This window comes from Monodelphis domestica, chromosome 1 (assembly GCF_027887165.1).
Source record: "Monodelphis domestica isolate mMonDom1 chromosome 1, mMonDom1.pri, whole genome shotgun sequence".
In the NCBI taxonomy this organism is placed as follows: Eukaryota; Metazoa; Chordata; class Mammalia; order Didelphimorphia; family Didelphidae; genus Monodelphis; species Monodelphis domestica.
In genome coordinates, this window is record NC_077227.1 from 531,054,555 (window position 1) to 531,077,934 (window position 23,380).

The window sequence follows — 23,380 nt, forward strand, 5'->3', positions numbered from 1 at the left end:
TCACTTTGATTTTTTTTTAATCTTAATGAAAAGAAGTGAAAAATTCCCCAAATCTTTTATATTCAACAAGAAAAACCAAAGCAACAATGGCTAGAGAACTAAAGAAAAATGCCTTATTCAGCAAAGTCAAGGTCATCCTGGTCAACTGTGTTAAAATAATATTTCAAGATGTGTCTTAAGAAATGAGACAGAGGGGGCAGCTGGGTAGCTCAGTGGATTGAGAGCTAGGCCTAGAGATGGGAGGTCCTAGGTTCAAATCTGGCCTCAGACACTTCCCAGCTGTGTGACCCTGGGCAAGCCACTTGACCCCCATTGCCTAGCCCTTACCACTCTTCTGCCTTGGAGCCAATACACAGTATTGACTCCAAGATGGAAGGTAAGGGTTTTAATAATAAAAAAAAAAGAAATGAGACAGAAATAAAACAAGTACGGTATAGCAAAGAAAAATATTTGAATATTTTTTATGAACCCATGCTGAAGGCTTTTAAGATATTTAAAACTAGTAGAATCCTATAGTTAATGTAATAAAAAGAAATGGTTTATTGAATAACATGCACCTATTGTAATGAATTATAATAAAAGACTATATCTGATTGATAATTGATATCTTCTTTTTGTCTACCCTCCCTCCCGTTTCCTCCCTCTCTTCAGCCTCTTCATCTTCCCTCCTCTTTTCTTCTTCTTTCTAAATCACTCAGGGTGAGTTTATGATGTTTCAAATGAAATACTCTTTATCTTCTTTTATCTTAAGTAAGGGGTTTATTTGGGGAAGACAGGAAAGGATAGAGAATAGAGGCAAGAAGGTTGGGGATTTCCCTAATACTACAGATTGGAGGATGTTGGGATATTGTTCAAATTGAGAGAAATGTCTGATAGGTCTGGAGGTTCAGTCACTATCATTAACAGAGAGTCAGAGAGATATCAGGACTTTTGTCCTTCTTTCTTCTGCCTTCAAAGTCACCATAGAAAACAGCCTTCTTCCTTCCTTCAAGGCAACAACAGGGTAACCAGAATCCACCTAGCAGTTGGCTTTGCCTCCAACTGTTTTCCCAGTAACATTCCAAATCAGAACATTTGTCTGACTGACAGGTCATCATCCTCCACTGCTTCTGTCTTTGGCATGCTTTCCCAATTTCTCTCTTCCATACTATATACATACAGTTCTCAGTCTTATCGTCAAATGATACAAGTTTTTTATAGTATGTTGATCCCTTGTCTTGTCTGAAGTTTGTTTCACACTACTGAAAAAGCACTTAGTCAAAATCAATTTTAGCACTTTCATTAAACATTCTTAACTTGGGGTCCATGGATAGGTTTCACTGGAGTTTGTGAACTTGTATGGGGGGAAAATTACACCTTTATTTCAATATATTTTATTTCTTTTGTAGTATTGCATATTTTATTTTATGCTTTTGAAATCATTCTGAGAAGGGAACCATAAGCATCTACAGCAAATGGATCTATTACACAAACAAGATTAAGAACCTCTGGCCTAAAGCATCAAATACATATATTGAAAAGAAAATTCTCTGTTCAGGTTTTTGCCCTGATAAAGGAAGCAAAACCCAGGACAAAGAGAATGAGTTTATTAAATTATGTCAAGGTAGTAGTCCCACATTTAAGGGTCCTCAGAGGCTATAAGAAGAATGAGATGTGGTAAGAAGAATGAGATGAACACTTGCAGGATCAGGAGGGCCAAGACTGATGGCAATCCGGGCAACTTTACAGAGAGTCGCTATTAACTTTTGTAAACCTTAAAATTTCTTAGACTTATGAATGTTGGAAAGTTCCCCATTTCCAACATTAGGTAGGGAGGGTCCTTCTCTTCCCTACCTAAGACTACTTTAGGACAGAAACCTTTTGCTAAACAATGGAAAGGGCTTTGACCTATGCTTGAGCATAGAACAGGAAGTTCTTTGAGTCATGATTGATTTTAGAATTAATACAATAGAGATACTTGGAATGACAGAACCAGGTCTTGGAAAATACAATTTCCACCCTACTTAGAGTAACAGGATTTAGGAAGGGCTGCAGCAAAGGATCAAGATTTAATTATTTGAGAATATGACCTTCAACAGACATGTGCAAAGGGGCAGACCTCTGGGCAGTCCTGGGTTAAGCTAGAGCCACCATTGGCACAGGGAAGACATGGACAGTGATTGGTAGATGTGAGAACTGAGGGGAGGGAACTTAGATGGTTTCCTTAAAAATAGTGGGGCTGAGGACTAGGAAGTTCAAGAGGTTTTGCTCTGAGAGGTTGTGCTCTGAGAAGTTTTGCTCTGAAGGAGGCTGGAGGTGGAGGCCGCTGAGACTGTTTCTCCATTTTGGTCACGTGAGTGATAGGGACTGATCTCTTTTCTTTGCCTCAGCTATCTAAGGGCTTGGGCCTTTTGGCCCAGCCTAAACAGAGGGGGGTATTTAAGCCCTATTCCCTTCTCTCTCTCTCTCTCTATCTCTAATACCTTTCTTCCTCCTGTTTGTAATTAAAAACTACATAAAAGGTTGACTGCTGACTTGAGTTTTCATTTAGGAATTACATAGCTGAATTCCTTGGCGACCTTAAATTAATATATATCAGTCTTTTAAAGTGATTTCCTTGTCACACTTTATAGGGGGAGAAAAACAATACTGTGTATTAGCTTCAAGGCAGAAGAGTGGTAAGGGCTAGGCAATGGGGGTTACGTGACTTACTCAGGGTCACACAGCTGCGAAGTGTATGAGGCCAAATTTGATCCTAGGACCTCCCATCTCTAGGCCTGACTCTCAGCCACTGTGCTACCCAGCTGCCCCCCCTAAGCTAAAGAATCTTTAAGTTGTCCCAGAGACTGGAGAGTTACTGAGCCAAAAGAGTTCTGTGCTTGAGGTTGGAATTGGAAGGGGATAGGACAGGAGTTCTGGTGAGAGTTGGGTAGATCCAGGTCCATTCTGGGTGCTGCCCACTATACCACACTTAAGATTCCCACTATCTAAATTTGCTGTGCAGTCAGAGGGGTAGTGTGTGCTAGTGTTAAATGTAAAATTTGAATTCATAGGAGTTTTGCTTTTCACTAAGGAACAAACATAGCATCCAACACACCCCACGTCTAACTTAGGACATAGTCAAGTTTTTCCCTTAGCAAAGACCCAGACAAAAGGGTATTGAGGTGTAAATAAATGGGGCTAGTTTTATAAGATTCGTGCTAAATAGAAAAAACAAACAAACAAACAACCAAAGCAGATCATGTACAAGAGAACAGGCTGAATAACACTAAGGAATCAAGGAATTAATATTGACTATATACAGAATATTGATATTAAATGGCAAGTAATTCCTTCTTTCAGGGAAGGCAGGAATTGTGTGCTATAGAATCATAAAACTTTATTTGTCCAGACCGAAACAAAGAAAGCTTGGGCAGCAGACCTAGGATTATACACCCATAATACTTAAATGATTAAAAAGTTCTTGGTTAAACCATTCTTTTCTAATTATAGGGATAATGCCTGTAGCTCTTAGGGTTTTAAAACCACCCCACCACCAAAATGGCCCAAAATGCCAACAACAGTATATGCTACTATTTGGTATTCTAGTTTCAATTGTCCAAGTTTCACAACTGCCAGCAAGATCATGCACATCATTCAAGTCTTTTCTTTCCCTTTTGGCTACATTACAATGCCATCTGTGTTCTTGGAAATAGAAGAATTAGTGTAACATAAATACTTAATCATATGTTCATATTAACAAAGTATTAGTCATGAAAACCAAACCACTTATTTTACTGAAGCCTTACTTTTTTTCCTTATGTTGCTTTGGATTTCAGTATACAAACTAATCCAAAAATCTCTGCAAAATTCTGTAACTAGTCCTCTGAACACTAAATAGAATCCCTGTGTACCAGGGAAAAAGCAGACCCATAAAATTATTAAGAATTAAATTCAGGGACTTCCAGGTTAACATGGCTGCAATCTAGACACAAATCACTTCCTCTCCCCAGCACCGAACAAAATAGACTACCTCAAAAGAGCATAAAAATCACCTTTGGAAGAACAGAGGGACTCTCCAGTACCACACAGAAACGAAGGTACGTGGGGCTTGAACATTTCCACACTATAAGGAGGAGAAAAAGCTTGCACAAAAATGTGAACTGAGCCACCCCTCCACCCTCTCATCCCCCCATACCCCCACCAAACCAGAGTAAGGTATCAGAGTGCTCACTGGGACAGCGAGTGAGTGAGGAGCGTCTTTGTCTGGGGGGGCACACCAGGGTCCTTGAGATCTAAAGACTGCAAGGAAATGACCTCTCAGGGCAGTTTCATGGGAAAATCCTGCACTGAGCAAAGGGGCGGCCATGCTGAGAGGTTGTGCTGAGCAAAGGGGTGGCCGCGCTGAGCACAGGGGCCCGCGCTCTAAGAAACCTCAGAGGCTGGGAAGAACTAGTCTGAGGCAACCTAAATTCATAGAAAACCTGCTCATATCACCCAGCCCCCAGACCAAAAAGGAAAGGGGAATAAAACAACCAAAGGGATGGCTCACATGGCCCAAAATCAAGCCTCCAGGAAGAAAGGAAAAAAGGTGACTATTGAAAACTTTTATGGCGGGAGTACCCAAGGAAAAGAAGAGAAAGAGGATGAAACCCAAACAAAATCAAAACATTCCTCACAAAATGGAAATTATCCACAAGCTCTGGAAGAACACAAATTGGAGTTTATCCAAAAGATGGAAACCTTCTGGAAAGAAAAATGGGAGAAAGAGATCAGCAGTCTGATAGACAAGACTTCACAATTGGAGAAAGAGCTGGAAGCATCTAATAGAAGGGCAGATAAAGCTGAAAAGCAAAACCAGTCCCTAACAACCAGAATTAAGCAACTGGAAGACAGTGAGCATGCAAAACAGCAAGGATTAATAAAGCAAAGCCAAAAAATTAATGAATTAGAAGAAAACACAAAATATCTCACTGAAAAGGTCACAGACCTGGAAAACAGAGGAAGAAGAGACAATGTAAGAATTATTGGTTTGCCCGAAAAACCAGAGACAAACAAAAACCTCGATGCTATACTACAGGAGATTATAGAAGAAAATTGCCCACATGTTCTGGAGCAAGGGGGCAAAATAGAAATAGAAAGGGTTCATAGAACACCCTCTATACTAAATCCCCAAAAGACAACCCCCAGGAATGTAATTGCCAAATACAAGAGCTTCCAAGAAAAGGAGAAAATCCTACAAGAAGCCAAGAAGAGGAGCTTCAGATATAGGGGGGCTCCCATAAGGATCACACATGACTTAGCAGCTAACACACTAAGAGACCGCAAAGCATGAAACACAATATTTAGAAAGGCAAGAGAGCTGAGTCTCCAACCAAGAATCAACTACCCAGCAAAACTGACTATATGCTTCCAGGGGAAAGTATGGGCATTCAACAAAATAGATTTCCAAGCATTTGCTGAGAAAAGACCAGAACTTAGTGGAAATTTTGATATCCAAGCACAGAAAGCAAGAGAAACATGAAAAGGTAAATATGAAAGAAAGGGAAAAGGAGATAAATCTTATCTTTTTCTTTAAGTCAAACTCTCTTCTATAAGGACTACATTTACATCAAATTATATATATATATTAATATGTGGGGAAAATGTATTGTGTAACTCTCAAAAATTGTATGCACCATAAGAGTAGTTAGAAGAATCATGCATAGGGAAAGATTGGGGCATCAAGAAGATTTGGTGAATGGGGGGGGCAAAGAAAGGAAAAGGTGGTGGGGGAAGCATCAACAATACTAAGACTTTCTTCAAGAAATAGGGTGGGGGACTAAATAGAATAATCTTTCCCATATAAAGATACACATGGGGAGGGGAGGGGAAGATCTCTCAAATGAGAAGGAGAGGAAGACAGCATGAAGTGGTATTACTTAAACCTTACTCTCAGTGAAGTCAACTTTGAGAGGGAAGAACATCTAGATCCAGTGGGATACTGAATTCTATCTTATCCAACAGGGTAAGAAAGAAAGGGAAATTAAGGAGAGAGAGGGAGGGAGGAGGGAGTATAAAAAGGGAGGGGCTAGAAAGGGAAACATACCAAGGGAGGGGACTAGGGGGACTGACCTAAAGTAAATCACTGGTTCAAAAGGATATAGCTAGGGAAGAAAGGTCAGAACTAGGGGAAGATATCAAAATGCCAGGGAATCCACAAATGACAATCATAACTTTGAACATGAATGGGATGAACTCACCCATAAAACATAGACAAATAGCAGATTGGATTAGAACCCCAAACCCTACCATATGTTGTCTTCAAGAAACACATATGAGGCGGGTTGATACTCACAAGGTTAGAATTAAAGGATGGAGTAAGACAATCTGCAGGGATCTAAAAAACAATATCCACAAGCAGAGGATAAACTGTGAGAGTAAAAACACCGAAGAAAAGCAACTGCTTGACTACAGGGGTGGAGGGGATATGACTGAGGAGAGACTCTAAATGAACACTCTAATGCAAATACCAACAACACGGAAATGGGTTCAAGTCAAGAACACATGTGATACCCAGTGGAATCCTGCGCCGGCTATGGGAGAGGTGAGGAGAGGGGGGAGGAAAAGAAAATGATTTTTGTTTCCAATGAATAATGTTTGGAAATGACCAAATAAAATAATGTTTAAAAAAAATAATTAAATTCAAATGGCAGATTTGTATATTAAAAGAGAGAAAGAAATCCTGAATGGGAATAGGTTGTATGAAAGCCTAGACTCTGGACTGAATGGCACAAGATTCCCTCTCAGATTTATATCTGCAAATGAGATGGGGAATATATTAGAAATTACATCTTCTCCTGACTTGTTCCTGATCATGAGACATTGTGACATGACTAAAAGAATGCAGGTCTTGGAGGCAGACAACAGGCTGATATCTAGGGTAGGGAGATTATCCTTATTGTTAAAGGTCTCTGATAGCACTTGTACTCCTTCAGTATCATAGAAACAACCAAATTTAGCATCTGGTTCCCAAGAAAAATGAATTAAGATAGATAATTACTCAGTCATCCTTTCTCTTCTCTGGACTCCCAATACAGTTTGTCCTTCTCCCTTTCCCCACTGCAGTGGCCTCCATAGTAGTGAAATAAAGTGTTTTATGACCTCTAAGACCAAGTAAATATATATTTTTAAAAATAGAAATATTTTGTTTTTCCCAATTACATGCAAAAAACTATTTTTAACATTCATTTTGTGTAATTGGAAATGTTACCTTAAAAAACTATATATCCTGGAAGCCCACTGACTTCCTGTCATTACATATTTCCTATAGACAGGAGATATTAGCCAGTGGGTTGGTGGGCCTCAATCTCTTTGGCCCTGCCAGTGAGCATGGCAGTGGTAAGTGAGGGTTTGAACTGGTTGATCAGCCATGGGTACATGGTCTTTATTTTGAATCCCTTTTATTCCTTTGTTTCTAATTGGTCACTTAATAAATCTCTTAAAAGATAATATTTTTATCATTTGACATTAATTTTAATTTTTACAATTTAGAGAAAGCTAGGTGACTCAGTAGATTGAGAGCCTAGAGGTGGGAAGCCCTGGGTTCAAATCGAGATTCAGATATGTCCTAGCTATGTAACCCTGGGCAAGTTACTTATCCTCCATTGTGTAATGATGCATAGTAAACCTATTATTGCCAAATGTAATAGTTAAAATTATAAACTGCTATATTTCAAAATGTAAATTAATTTCTTTAAGGCTAGCTGGCTTGAAACAAAATGTAAGAAATAATAGCTGTTATATAATTTATTTGACTGCATTTGATAATGTAATAGTTAATAGTAAACTAGTATTTGTTTTTTTTTTAATATATTTTATTTGATCATTTCCAAGCATTATTCGTTAAAGACATAGATCATTTTCTTTTCCTCCCCCCCACCCCCCATAGCCGACGCGTAAGTCCACTGGGCATTAGATGTTTTCTTGATTTGAACCCATTGCTTTGTTGATAGTATTTGCATTAGAGTGTTCATTTAAAGTCTATCCTCTGTCATGTCCCCTCAGCCATTGTAGTCAGGCAGTTGCTTTTTCTCGGTGTTTCCACTCCCATAGTTTATCCTTTGCTTATGAATGGTGTTTTTTTTCTCCTGGATCCCTGAAAGTTGTTCAGGGACATTACACAGCCCCTAATGTAGAAGTCCATTACGTTCGATTATACCACAGTGTATTAGTCTCTGTGTACAATGTTCTCCTGGTTCTGCTCCTCTCGCTCTGCATCACTTCCTGGAGGTTGTTCCAGTCTCCATGGAACTTCTCCACTTTATTATTCCTTTGAGCACAATAGTATTCCATCACCAACATATACCACAGTTTGTTCAGCCATTCCCCAATTGATGGGCATCCCCTCGTTTTCCAGTTTTGGGCCACCACAAAGAGCGCAGCTATGAATATTTTTGTACAAGTCTTTGTGTCCATTATCTCTTTGGGGTACAGACCCAGCAGTGCTATGGCTGGGTCAAAGGGTAGATATTCTTTTGTCGCCCTTTGGGCATAGTTCCAAATTGCCCTCCAGAATGGTTGGATCAGTTCACAACTCCACCAGCAATGAATTAATGTCCCTACTTTGCCACATCCCCTCCAGCATTCATTACTTTCCTTTGCTGTTATGTTAGCCAATCTGCTAGGTGTGAGGTGATACCTCAGAGTTGTTTTGATTTGCATCTCTCTGATTATAAGAGATGTAGAACACTTCTTCATGTGCTTGTTAATAGTTTTGATTTCTTTATCTGAGAACTGCCTATCCATTTCCCTTGCCCATTTATCAATTGGAGAATGGCTTGATTTTTTGTACAATTGATTTAGCTCATTATAAATATGAGTAATTAAACCTTTGTCAGAGGTTTCTATGAAGATTTTTTCCCAATTTGTTGTTTCCCTTCTGATTTTAGTTATATTGGTTTTGTTTGTACAAAAGCTTTTTAGTTTGATGTAGTCAAAATTATTTATTTTACATTTTGTGATTCTTTCTATATCTTGCTTGGTTTTAAAGCCTTTCCCCTCCCAAAGGTCTGACATGTATACTATTCTGTGTTTACCCAATTTACTTATGGTTTCCTTCTTTATGTTTAAGTCACTCACCCATTTTGAATTTATCTTGGTGTAGGGTGTGAGGTGTTGATCTATTCCTAGTCTCTCCCACACTGTCTTCCAATTTTCCCAGCAGTTTTTATCGAATAGTGGATTTTTGTCCCAAAAGCTGGGATCTTTGGGTTTATCGTATACTGTCTTGCTGAGGTCGTTTTCCCCCAGTCTATTCCACTGATCTTCCTTTCTGTTTCTTAGCCAGTACCAAATTGTTTTGATGACTGCTGCTTTGTAATATAGTTTGAGGTCTGGGACTGCAAGGCCCCCATCATATGTGTTTTTTTTCATTATTTCCCTGGATATCCTTGATCTTTTGTTCTTCCAAATGAACTTTGTTATGGTTTTTTCTAAATCAGTGAAGAAGTATTTTGGTAGTTCAATGGGTATGGCACTAAATAGATAAATAAGTTTGGGTAGGATGGTCATTTTTATTATATTGGCTCGCCCTATCCATGAGCAGTTAATGTTTTTCCAATTGTTCAAGTCTAGTTTTAGTTGTGTGGCGAGTGTTTTGTAGTTGTGTTCATATAGTTCCTGTGTTTGTCTTGGGAGATAGATTCCTAGGTATTTTATTTTGTCTAAGGTGATTTTGAATGGGATTTCTCTTTCTAGTTCTTGCTGCTGAGCTGTGTTGGAGATATATAGAAAAGCTGATGATTTATGTGGGTTTATTTTGTATCCTGCAACTTTGCTAAAGTTGTTGATTATTTCAATTAGCTTTTTGGTTGAATCTCTAGGATTCTTTAAGTAGACCATCATGTCATCCGCAAAGAGTGATAACTTGGTCTCCTCCTTGCCTATTCTGATACCTTCAATTTCTTTATCTTCTCTAATTGCTACTGCTAGTGTTTCTAGTACAATGTCAAATAGTAGAGGTGATAATGGGCATCCTTGTTTCACTCCTGATCTTATTGGGAATGCATCTAGTTTATCCCCATTGCAGATGATATTAGCTGTTGGTTTTAGATATATACTGTTTATTATTTTTAGGAATGACCCTTCTATTCCTATGCTTTCTAGTGTTTTTAATAGGAATGGGTGTTGTATTTTATCAAAGGCTTTTTCTGCATCTATTGAGATAATCATGTGGTTCTTGCTAGTTTGCTTGTTGATGTGGTCAATTATGTGGATGGTTTTCCTAATGTTGAACCAGCCCTGCATCCCTGGTATGAATCCTACTTGATCATGGTGAATGATCCTTCTGATCACTTGCTGGAGTCTTTTTGCTAGTATCCTATTTAAAATTTTTGCATCTATATTCATTAGGGAGATTGGTCTATAGTTTTCTTTCTCTGTTTTTGACCTGCCTGGTTTTGGAATCAGTACCATGTTTGTGTCGTAAAAGGAGTTTGGTAGAACTCCCTCTTTGCTTATTATGTCAAATAGTTTGTATAGTATTGGGGTTAACTGTTCTCTGAATGTTTGATAGAATTCACAGGTGAATCCATCAGGCCCTGGGGATTTTTTCTTAGGAAGTTCTTTGATGGCTTGATGGATTTCAATTTCTGATATGGGATTATTTAAGAATTCTATTTCCTCTTCTGTTAGTCTAGGCAGTTTGTATTTTTGTATATATTCATCCATTTCTCCTAAATTGGTGTATTTATTGCCATATAATTGGGCAAAGTAATTTCTAATGATTGCCTTAATTTCCTCCTCATTGGAGGTGCTGTCCCCCTTTTCATCTTTAATGCTGTGAATTTGCTTTTCTTCCTTCCTTTTTTTAATTAGATTGACCAGTACTTTGTCTATTTTGTTTGTTTTTTCAAAGTACCAGCTTCTTGTCTTATTTATTAAATCAATAGTTCTATCACTTTCGATTTTATTAATTTCTCCCTTAATTTTTAGGATTTCTAATTTGGTTTTCTGCTGGGGGTTTTTAATTTGATCGCTTTCGAGTTTTTTCAATTGCATTTCCAATTGATTGATCTCTGCTCTCCCTTGTTTGTTAATATGAGCTTTCAGGGATATGAATTTGCCTCTGATTACCGCTTTGGCTGCATCCCAAAAGGTTTGAAAGGATGTTTCGCCATTGTCATTTTCCTTGATGAAATTATTAATTGTTTCTATGATTTCTTCTTTAGCTAAACGGTTTTGGAGTATCATATTGTTTAATTTCCAATTGGTTTTAGATTTGGTTTTCCATGTACCATTACTAATCATTATTTTTATTGCCTTGTGATCTGAGAAGGCTGCATTCATTATTTCTGCTTTTTTGCATTTGTGTGCTATGTTTCTGTGACCTAATGTATGGTCAATTTTTGTGAATGTGCCATGTGGTGCTGAGAAGAAGGTGTATTCCTTTTTATCCCTATTTATTTTTCTCCATATGTCTATTAATTCTAATTTTTCTAAGATTTCATTCACTTCTTTTACCTCTTTCTTATTTATTTTTTGATTCGATTTATCTAAATTTGATAATGGTTGGTTTAAGTCTCCCACTAGTATGGTTTTATTGTCTATTTCTTCCTTCAATTCTCCTAGTTTCTCCATTAGAAATTTGGGTGCTATATTATTTGGTGCATACATGTTGATTAATGATATTTCCTCATTGTCTAGAGTCCCTTTTAACAAAATATAATTACCTTCCCTATCCCTTTTGATCAGGTCTATTTTTGCATTGGCTTTATCAGATATCATGATTACCACTCCTGCCTTCTTTCTATCAGTTGAGGCCCAGAAGGTCTTACTCCATCCTTTAATTCTGACCTTGTGGGTGTCAACCCGCCTCATGTGTGTTTCTTGAAGACAACATATGGTAGGGTTTTGGATTCTAATCCATTCAGCTATTCGTCTACGTTTTATGGGTGAGTTCATCCCATTCACGTTCAAAGTTATGATTGTCATTTGTGGACTCCCTGGCATTTTGATTGCCTTCCCTAATTCTAACCTTTTCTTCTTCGGCTCTACCTTTTAGTCCAGTGATTTACTTTGAATCAGTCCCCCTTGTCCCCTCCCTTGATGTTTCCCTTTTTAGTCCCTCCCTTTTTGTTCCCTCCCCCTCCCCCCTCTCTTTCCCTCCCTTTTTGTTCTCCCTCTCCCCCTCCCCCCCTTGGTTTTCCCTTCTCCTTACCCTTGTTGGGTAAGATAGAATTCAAGATCCCAATGGATCTGGATGTTTTTCCCTCTCAGAGTTGATTTCCCTGAGATTGAGGTTTAAGTAAACCCCCCCCCCTCTCTTCCTCTCCTTCTTATAGGAGTTTTCTTCCCCTCCCCTTCCCCTGTGAATCTTTGTGTGAGAACCATTATTCTATTTGGTCTTTCTTTACCCCCTATTTATACATTACATTTTCCCCACATATTAGTATACATAGGTTGATATAAATGTAGTCCTTATAGAAGAGAGTTTGAGTAAAAGAAGATAACATTTTTCCCCTTTCCTTAATATTTACCTTTTCAGGTATTCCTTGCTCTTTGATTTTCGGTATCAAACTTTCCACAGAGCTCTGGTCTTTTCTTTGCAAAAAGTTGGAAGTCTTCTATTTTGTTGAATGCCCATACTTTCCCTTGGAAGTATATAGTCAGTTTTGCTGGGTAGCTGATTCTTGGTTGGAGACCCAGCTCTCTTGCCTTTCTGAAGATCATGTTCCATGCCTTACGATCATTCAGCGTAGAACTTGCAAGGTCTTGTGTGACCCTGATTGGCATTCCTTTATATCTAAATTGTCTTTTTCTGGCTTCCTGTAGGATTTTTTCTTTTGTTTGATAGCTTTGGAATTTGGCAATTACATTCCTGGGAGTTGTCTTTTGGGGGTTTAGTGTAGAAGGTGTTCTGTGAGCTCTGTCAGTGGATGTATTGCCCCCTTGTTCTAGAATCTCTGGGCAATTTTCTTTGATTATATCTTGTATCACCATGTCCAGTTTGGTGTTTATTTCTGGCTTTTCTGGGAGTCCAATTATTCTTAAATTTTCTCTTCTCCCCCTGTTTTCCAGATCTATCACCTTGTCGGTGAGATATTTTATGTTCTCTTCTAATTTCTTGGTGTTTTGGCTTTGCTTTATTAGTTCTTGCTTTAAAGCCTGGTTTTCTTTTACAGTTTGGTCGAACTGGTTTTGTAGATGCGTGAATTTCTTTTGCATCATTTCCCACTTTTCCTCCCAGAGGGCTTCCATCTTTTTGGTCCTTTCTGATTCAAATTCTTCATGGGTTTGTGGAGAGTTTCTATTTCCTTTGGAAGATTTTGGAGAATTTTCTTGTATATCTTCTTCTATCTGCTCTGTATTTTGTATTTTGGCTCCATAGAATGTGTCTAGAGTCGCCCCTTTCTTCTTATTTTTCTTGGTATTTTGGGGCTTCTGTGCTTCTGTGGAGTTTGTCATCTCTGAACGTGGAGGATTGGCTTTTCTTGTCTTTGTCTGGTGATCAGAGGCTTTAGTCCTGGGCAGATGGTTCTATGACTTTCCCTGGGTTAAAATGAATATGCCTCACTGGAACTGGAATGGAAGGGTCGGACCACGAGGCCACACTCTCCCCCTGGCTCGATTTCCGGAAGTTGCCTTCAGAATCCCTGGCCGTGAGGCTGTTTCCTCGGCCTGCGGGGGGATGGGCTGCCGGGCTGCCGCTTCCCCAAGCTCCGAGAGCACAGACTTTCACTGAGACTTGGATAGCAGGATCCAGCCCGTGAGGCTGTCTTGCCCGCCCTGAGGGTTGCTGTTGTTTTGACCAGCTCTCTGCAGCGGAGGCCCCAGGCAGTAACTTTCACCTGGACCGACCAGCTCTTTGCAGCGGAGGCCCCAGGCAGTAACTTTCACCCGGACCGACCGGCTCTCTGCAGCGGAAGCCCCAGGCAGTAACTTTCACCTGGACTGGGACTTGGGTAGAAGACCCTGAGGGTTGTTGTTCCTCAGACTCTGCTCTCTGAGCCCGGCGCGGCTGCCGCTTCCGGGAGCCTTGGACTCTGCGCTCCTACCCCTGAGGTCCGAGGGATCTCGGGTTCTGGCTTTTAAGGGGAGCCGTACCTTTTGAACCGGGTCCAGGTCCAGGAGGAGGGTTCCCAGGGTCTGTGCTGTTGATCGTTTTGAATTTCGGCGCCTTAGGAGCTTCTAGTTTGAGATCAGTCGGGAAGGGTTTTCCGGAGATCTGAACTTCAGCTTTCTCTAAGCCGCCATCTTAACCGGAAGTCTTTATGAGGTTTATTAAGGATTATTAGATATCAAGGAATAAAGAAACACAAAATAAGAAAACCACGTGCCTAGGGCTGATTAGCCCATTCAAAACCCCGTGCTTAACTTACCCACTTCATCACTTCAATGGAAGAGACCACGTGTGAGGCAGAGAGCCAGTTAAATACTCATTGTGATCTCACCCAGGTGGAGACTCAGGTGTGTGACAAGGAAATCACTTTAAAAGACTGATATATATTAATTTAAGGTCGCCAAGGAATTCAGCTATGTAATTCCTAAATGAAAACTCAAGTCAGCCGTCAGTCTTTTATAGAGTTTAATTACAAACAGGAGGAAGAAAGGAATTAGAGAGAGAGAGAGAGAAAGAAAGGGGAGAGAAGGAAATAGGGCTTAAATACCCCCTCTGTTTAGGCTGGGCCAAAAGGCCCAAGCCCTTAGATAGCTGGGGCAAAGAAAGGAGATCAGTCCCTATTACTGTCTATTTCTTCCTTCAATTCTCCTAGTTTCTCCATTAGAAATTTGGGTGCTATATTATTTGGTGCATACATGTTGATTAATGATATTTCCTCATTGTCTAGAGTCCCTTTTAACAAAATATAATTACCTTCCCTATCCCTTTTGATCAGGTCTATTTTTGCATTGGCTTTATCAGATATCATGATTACCACTCCTGCCTTCTTCCTATCAGTTGAGGCCCAGAAGGTCTTACTCCATCCTTTAATTCTGACCTTGTGGGTGTCAACCCGCCTCATGTGTGTTTCTTGAAGACAACATATGGTAGGGTTTTGGATTCTAATCCATTCAGCTATTCGTCTACGTTTTATGGGTGAGTTCATCCCATTCACGTTCAAAGTTATGATTGTCATTTGTGGACTCCCTGGCATTTTGATTGCCTTCCCTAATTCTAACCTTTTCTTCTTCGGCTCTACCTTTTAGTCCAGTGATTTACTTTGAATCAGTCCCCCTTGTCCCCTCCCTTGATGTTTCCCTTTTTAGTCCCTCCCTTTTTGTTCCCTCCCCCTCCCCCCTCTCTTTCCCTCCCTTTTTGTTCTCCCTCTCCCCCTCCCCCCCTTGGTTTTCTCTTCTCCTTACCCTTGTTGGGTAAGATAGAATTCAAGATCCCAATGGATCTGGATGTTTTTCCCTCTCAGAGTTGATTTCCCTGAGATTGAGGTTTAAGTAAACCCCCCCACCCTCTCTTCCTCTCCTTCTTATAGGAGTTTTCTTCCCCTCCCCTTCCCCTGTGAATCTTTGTGTGAGAACCATTATTCTATTTGGTCTTTCTTTACCCCCTATTTATACATTACATTTTCCCCACATATTAGTATACATAGGTTGATATAAATGTAGTCCTTATAGAAGAGAGTTTGAGTAAAAGAAGATAACATTTTTCCCCTTTCCTTAATATTTACCTTTTCAGGTATTCCTTGCTCTTTGATTTTCGGTATCAAACTTTCCACAGAGCTCTGGTCTTTTCTTTGCAAAAAGTTGGAAGTCTTCTATTTTGTTGAATGCCCATACTTTCCCTTGGAAGTATATAGTCAGTTTTGCTGGGTAGCTGATTCTTGGTTGGAGACCCAGCTCTCTTGCCTTTCTGAAGATCATGTTCCATGCCTTACGATCATTCAGCGTAGAACTTGCAAGGTCTTGTGTGACCCTGATTGGCATTCCTTTATATCTAAATTGTCTTTTTCTGGCTTCCTGTAGGATTTTTTCTTTTGTTTGATAGCTTTGGAATTTGGCAATTACATTCCTGGGAGTTGTCTTTTGGGGGTTTAGTGTAGAAGGTGTTCTGTGAGCTCTGTCAGTGGATGTATTGCCCCCTTGTTCTAGAATCTCTGGGCAATTTTCTTTGATTATATCTTGTATCACCATGTCCAGTTTGGTGTTTATTTCTGGCTTTTCTGGGAGTCCAATTATTCTTAAATTTTCTCTTCTCCCCCTGTTTTCCAGATCTATCACCTTGTCGGTGAGATATTTTATGTTCTCTTCTAATTTCTTGGTGTTTTGGCTTTGCTTTATTAGTTCTTGCTTTAAAGCCTGGTTTTCTTTTACAGTTTGGTCGAACTGGTTTTGTAGATGCGTGAATTTCTTTTGCATCATTTCCCACTTTTCCTCCCAGAGGGCTTCCATCTTTTTGGTCCTTTCTGATTCAAATTCTTCATGGGTTTGTGGAGAGTTTCTATTTCCTTTGGAAGATTTTGGAGAATTTTCTTGTATATCTTCTTCTATCTGCTCTGTATTTTGTATTTTGGCTCCATAGAATGTGTCCAAAGTCGCCCCTTTCTTCTTATTTTTCTTGGTATTTTGGGGCTTCTGTGTTTCTGTGGAGTTTGTCATCTCTGAACGTGGAGGATTGGCTTTTCTTGTCTTTGTCTGGTGATCAGTGGTTTTAGTCCTGGGCAGATGGTTCTATGAGCGTTCCCTGGGTTAAACTGAATATGCCTCACTGGAACTGGAATGGAAGGGTCGGACCACGAGGCCACACTCTCCCCCTGGCTCGATTTCCGGAAGTTGCCTTCAGAATCCCTGGCCGTGAGGCTGTTTCCTCGGCCTGCGGGGGGATGGGCTGCCGGGCTGCCACTTCCCCAAGCTCCGAGAGCACAGACTTTCACTGAGACTTGGATAGCAGGATCCAGCCCGTGAGGCTGTCTTGCCCGCCCTGAGGGTTGCTGTTGTTTTGACCAGCTCTTTGCAGCGGAGGCCCCAGGCAGTAACTTTCACCCGGACTGGGACTTGGGTAGAAGACCCTGAGGGTTGTTGTTCCTTAGACCCTGCTCTCTGAGCCCGGCGCGGCTGCCGCTTCCGGGAGCCTTGGACTCTGCGCTCCTACCCCTGAGGTCCGAGGGATCTCGGGTTCTGGCTTTTAAGGGGAGCCGTACCTTTTGAACCGGGTCCAGGTCCAGGAGGAGGGTTCCCAGGGTCTGTGCTGTTGATCGTTTTGAATTTCGGCGCCTTAGGAGCTTCTAGTTTGAGATCGGTCGGGAAGGGTTTTCCGGAGATCTGAACTTCAGCTTTCTCTAAGCCGCCATCTTAACCGGAAGTCCAGTCCCTATTACTCACGTGACCAAAATGGAGAAACAGTCTCAGAGGCCCCCACCTCCAGCTTCCTTCAGAGCAAGCTTCTCAGAGAACCTCTCCAACCACTCAGAGCCAAAACTCTCCACCCACCCTCTGTCCTCAGACCCCTCTATCTTTAAGGAAACCATCCAAGTTCCCTCCCCTCAGTTCTCACATGTACCAATCACTGTCCATCATTTTCCCTGTGCCAATGGTGGCTCTAGCTTAACCCAGGACCGCCCAGAGGTCTGTGGCTTTGCACATGTCTGTTGGAGGTCATATTCTCAAATAATTAAATCTTGATCTTTTGCTACAGCCCTTCCTAAATCCTGTTACCCTGAGTAGGGTAGAGATTGGAATAATTAAATTTTGATCTATGCTGCAGCCCTTCCTAAATCCTGTTAGGACTGAGTAGGGTGGAGATTGCAATTTCCAAGACTTGGTTCTGTCATTCCAAATATCTCCATTGTATCAATTCTAAAATCAATCATGACTCAAAGAAATTCCTGTTCTATGCTTAAGCATAGGTCAAAGTCCTTTCCATTGTTCTGCAAAAAGTTTCTGTCCTAAAGTAATCTTAAGAAGGGAGGAGGAGGAACCTCCCATGCCAATGGGGTTCACATTCCAATAGCCAAGACCCACTATCAATAGGAAATTTTTCAAGTATGAAATTTCCCAATGGTGAAATTTCCAACATTTATAAGTCTAAGAAATTTTAAGGTTTACAGGTGAGATTATAGGGAATTCTGGGAAATGCCAAGGACTTCTGGGGATTGAAGTCTAGGGTTCAAATCTCCATTTTACAATGCCTTTGGCAAAACTCCAGTTGTCCCCCTCTAGTTATAGTTTTGGATGTACCTAAAGCCTTCGCCAACAGATTGAAATCTGTCTAAGTTACAGTAGATTGTTTTTCATCAGTTCCCATGGCCAAAAATATTCACTTTTCTGCAGGCAACCTAATGACAAGCTTCTTTAAAGTTCTCTATGCTGATTCTGAGTTGACAGACACATAATTTGTCAAAAGGCTCATATTTGAAGTCTTCCAAATTAGAAGACGAACTAAAATGAATGCTTTCTTGGTATGGAATTGAAAATCCAAGGTCCCCTTTTGTAAAATGGAGATTTGAACCCCAGACTTCAATTCCCAGAAGTCCTTTGTAGTTCCCAGAATGCCCTATAATCTCCCTGAGTCCTCACATGAGTGGGAGAATACAATTTGTATTTAAACTGACTCTCCACCTACTGCAGCTCTCTCCCTGCTTCCGCTTCTAAGCACATGCATCTCCCAAGATGTAGTAAGTGAAATTAAATGTGCTTTTCAGCCCTCCTAGACACGTGCTTTCTTATTTGTATTTTCTTTATTTCTTAATCTTTAATAAACCTCATAAAAATATAATACTTTTAGCAAAGAAACAAATTTTAATCTTAACAGTTTGGCGAACCACATCGGTTGTGATGAAATACCCTCAATCTTCTTAACTTTCCTAAATCTTTACTAAGTTCAGCTTTTAATAGCTAGTGCCTAGATTTTTTTTAAGTCAAGTTCCTCCAAGAATTTTCAGAAAATCCTCCTGATCTCCTGCAATCTGGACCTGTTTGATTCAAATCGCTCCTGCTCAGGCTGCCGCTCCTGGTCTCTCTCTTGCTCACCTGGCCCAGCTAATTCCGGCCGAGCAATCAGCCTCTGACCCAGATGGCTCATCGCCCCAGGCCCAGCCCCAGAACAGAGGCTTCTGGTAGCAGACCCAATTTCTTCAGGATCAAAAACCAGCTGGTAAAAATTGGGGGTGATTTTTCCTTAGGCTACAATTAGCCTCCATGTGGACTGGGGGCAGGAGATCACAGTGAGGGAAAAAGAGGGAAAGAAGGAAGAGATTTTTCCAAACAGGAATTTACAAGCATGGGGTATTTAAAAGGATATCTTTTGACTGCATTGATCCTTTTATTTATTTCACCTGAGAGTCAGGGGGAAAATTCAACTCCCTGCAACTCTTTAGCCAAATTTGAGATCCCAAAAATCCACCCTTACTATGGGGTAGGGGGTGGGGCAACTCAGTGGCTCAGTGGATTGAGAGCCAGGCCTAGAGACAGGAGGTCCTGGGTTGAAATCTGGACTCAGACACTTCCTGGCAGTGTGGCCCTGGGCAGGTCATTTAACCCCCATTGCCTACCCCTTACTAATTTTCTGCCCTCTGACAATAGGCATCTCAATGTATAAAAAAATACAAGGAACTTTAAAGAGACTGGAGGCTATATTTTTAAGGCTTTTTGGACTCCAATGTTTTATAAAAATCTCTGTATTCTATTGCATTTTGCTGATTGCTTTGTTTAAGCTTTAACTTTGTGATTTTAAGTTCATTTATTACTGCATTCAATACTATTCTGTTACCCTGAATCACTGAAATGTACTGGGTTTTAATTACTGTTAAATTCTGTTGCTTTTCCCCTATAACTATACCAAACAAACATTATTGAGTAGGCTCATTTAAAAACAGTTTTTCTTTTTTTGACTTTGTAAATTGTCACATAGAGGATAGATGGACTCCATCAAAAAATTGCTACAACAACCTTTGGAAAATTTAATGAGCTAAATATCTCAAATTTATTTTACGGGTTCTTTAGACATGATTTTTAGAATTTTTCTTAACAATCTCTGGTCATTTTGCCTGCCCCTAACACGACACAAGGCCCATTTTAGTAGCTGAAGTGAAATACAATTATAAACCCCAACTCCCACCTTTTTAAAAATGTGAATGGAAGCTGGGAAGTTAATCCCAGGGCATTGTACCCCTAGAACCCTCCCCCCACAAAGGGAGCATCTCTCATTTATAACTCTTCAGCTCACTACTTTACTTCCACCAGAATTATGTCTAGATTTTCTTGATGATGTTTTAGACCCAAAATTAGTTTTACTTTGCTTAAAAATATGTTTACCAAGGTTGAAAGATTTGCTACATTTGTAAAAATTGTGACAAATATCCATCAGTTCATAGGCTTTTTAAAATGCCATATAGCAACTTATGTGAAATATGATAGTGGGTTTGTTTGTTATTGTAAATAACTAGACTATTGAGAATTTTGGGGATATTGACACCTACATATTTGTACTACTGTTCTTTATTTTTAAAAAACAGTTACCTTGTAAAATTTATTTGCTTGTACTCACAGTGGATTATGACCAGATATGAAGAGGAAATGGATCTCATTTTTGGTGAGAAAGCCTGGTATTCTATATTTTATTAGCTGACACGGTGTGTCAATGGTTATAAGCTATTATTTTTGAATTTTAAAACTCTTATTATATTTTTCTTGCATGTGCAATATACTATTCATTTTTTCTCTCCTTTTTATATTTGAAGCACATGTCACCAGTATTAAGATTTTCTTTAACTTTTTGATTTTGTAGTAATATAAATTTAAAATACATTTGCTATAATGTCAATGCATGCTCCCAAAAGCTTGAGACTGTAAAAATGATGCCACTACTTGTTTAAAAAAAATTATGGGACTTTGCTGAATGAGTCTGTCTGATTCTAGGACAAGATATACAAAGAGCCATTGCACAGGGCCAAAGAAACCAATTCAGGAAGGATTGATGCACTTCAAAGCCAATGAAAAGGACTTGAACCTAGTGTGAAGACTCAAGGTTGTGACGCTTAACATACATTAAGACGTAGGCCTTCCTTGTATCCACACTCACTCTGAAAATACTTACAGACGAGTATCCCAAACTTGGCTCCTACTTGGCTTCTATAACCTAGTCCCTTCTTTCATAGTTTGGCAAACTTTCTGTAGTCCTGGCTACTGACTGGGTAAATGCTTACTTGCTTAGATCATTTTAATTGGGCCCTGATTCAAGGGCCTGTTATAGATTTACTTTTCCTTTACTTGGAATTTTTACACATAAGACTTTGATAGTGTATATTTTCATCCAGAAATTTTCTTTTTTATTTGGATTTTTCTGATGTCTTTTTAATTTCTCTTGACAATTGATTCATATACCTCATAAATCAGCCATGACCCTAAGTGATCCTGTGTTTTTCAATCACCCTCTTCAAGGGGAGGATGTAAAAATATTATTTTAAATTGAAAAGTTTAAATTCCTTGAGAGAATAATTTTAGGTTAAGAAACATACTATCTCTCCGAATCCAGAAACTGAACTGTTTGGAGAACACACCATGAAGATGCCTCCAGACCACAAGCTGCATGAGAAGATCAAGAATGAACTTTGGGTGTGGTTTATTGAACATTTATTTGTATGTATACTTTCATGCCAAAGGGGACTGCCCCATAACTGGCTTTTTGTCAATGCATCTAACAATTATTGGTTTTGTTCTTTTTTTCCTCTTATCCTCAAATTTTTATAATGTTTAAGTTGCTTATGTTTACATGATCCTTTTGGGGGAAATCTTTCCCAATAAGGATCAAACAGAGGAATATAAAGTGGAGATTTGAACCCCAGACTTCAATTCCTAGAAGCCCTTTGTAGTTCCCAGTGCCCTATAATCTCCCTGAGTGCGAGAATACAATTTGTATTTAAACTGACTCTCCGCCTACTTCGACCCTCTCCCTGCTTCCGCTTCTAAGCACATGCATCTCCCAAGATGTAGTAAGTGAAATTGAATGGGCTTTTCAGCCCTCCTAGACACGTGCTTTCTTATTTTGTATTTTCTTTATTTCTTAATCTTTAATAAACTTCATAAAAATATAATACTTTTAGCAGAGAAACTATTTTAATTTTAACACTTTAAACAGAAGTGTTCTTTAGTCTCTATTACCAAATCTTGAGGGTCAACTATGAAATTTTCAGTGAGAATATTTCATCTTGGAAATCAGCAAAAGCTACAAAACAGGGCTTAATTTTTTGCTTTGTATACTGTCTAGATTTAAGTGACAGATAAAATATGAATAATGCAGATTAATTTTATAAGGGCATTGTACATACATTTCCTACCAAGAACCAGTATTGCTAAACACATAGCAGTATACCACTGCCTCTAAACTGCAATGAAATAGATTTGTAGGGGAGACTGGGATATATGGTACTGTCACTCTATAGTCTTGTTTACTTTAGGCCAGTCAGGCTTAAGAGTTGAGTCCTTTTATTTCTTAGTAAGGCAGAACACTAAAAGGGACAATACAGTAGATCAAGTTACAACATTAATGCCGGTAATCGTAAGATCTGGTGGGAACTTTGGTAATGTAAACGTTAATCTTCTTGTTACTTAGTTTCTCAAGACAATTCTATTTAAAAAAAAAAGTTCTATACTGGCAGCTCTAAATTACTTGCCATAAAGAGGGGAAGTCATAGCATGGAAGCCAATATTTCAATGGCTCATCAGTCTTACAGGTGTGGGTGCTTATAGTTATCACCTTGCCCGAGCTTTCTCATCCTGTCCACTCATGTGTTCTCCACAGAGAATCTACCCAGTGTTCTTGAGGACCGCCCTCAGGGTTCCCTCCCTATATTACACAGGTAGCAGTACAGCATCCATTGTTATTCCTTGCTGTCAATACATGTCCAATCTATTTCCTTTTTTGATCATGTTTCCAATATGGTATTTTTTATTTCAAGACACAATGTAGTTAAATGGACAAAGGATTAAACCTGAAGGCAGGAAGGCCTGGAAATGAATGAAAATTTATTATGCACCATGTGCCAAGCAGTGTTAAGTACTAGTATACAAATACAAGATAGTCCCTTCCCTCAAAGAGCTAACCTTCTAACAGGTGGAAACAACACAGAGGAGAAATAGTTGAGATGGGCATTACAGGGATGGACAATACAGCAGTAAGCCAGCCAATTGGCACACTGTATTAATTTTGTAGTATTTGTTTGAATATTATTCTGAGCACGAGATTTTCATTGAGGCATTCACTAATGAGAAAATCATGGCCTCAGGGGAAAAGCTACAAAGGTAAGGCAACCTGGGTTCAAATCCCAAATTTAATGGATAAATCTCTTGAGCTTTGTCACAGATGGGTGGCTACCTGCGTGATAACTTATGTTGACCACACATCTCTCCATTGCCCTTTGAGGCATCTATAATTTTGACTATTTAGACAGGGATTCAGCCACAGAGCACTGCTAGAAAAAGTAAAAAATAAATT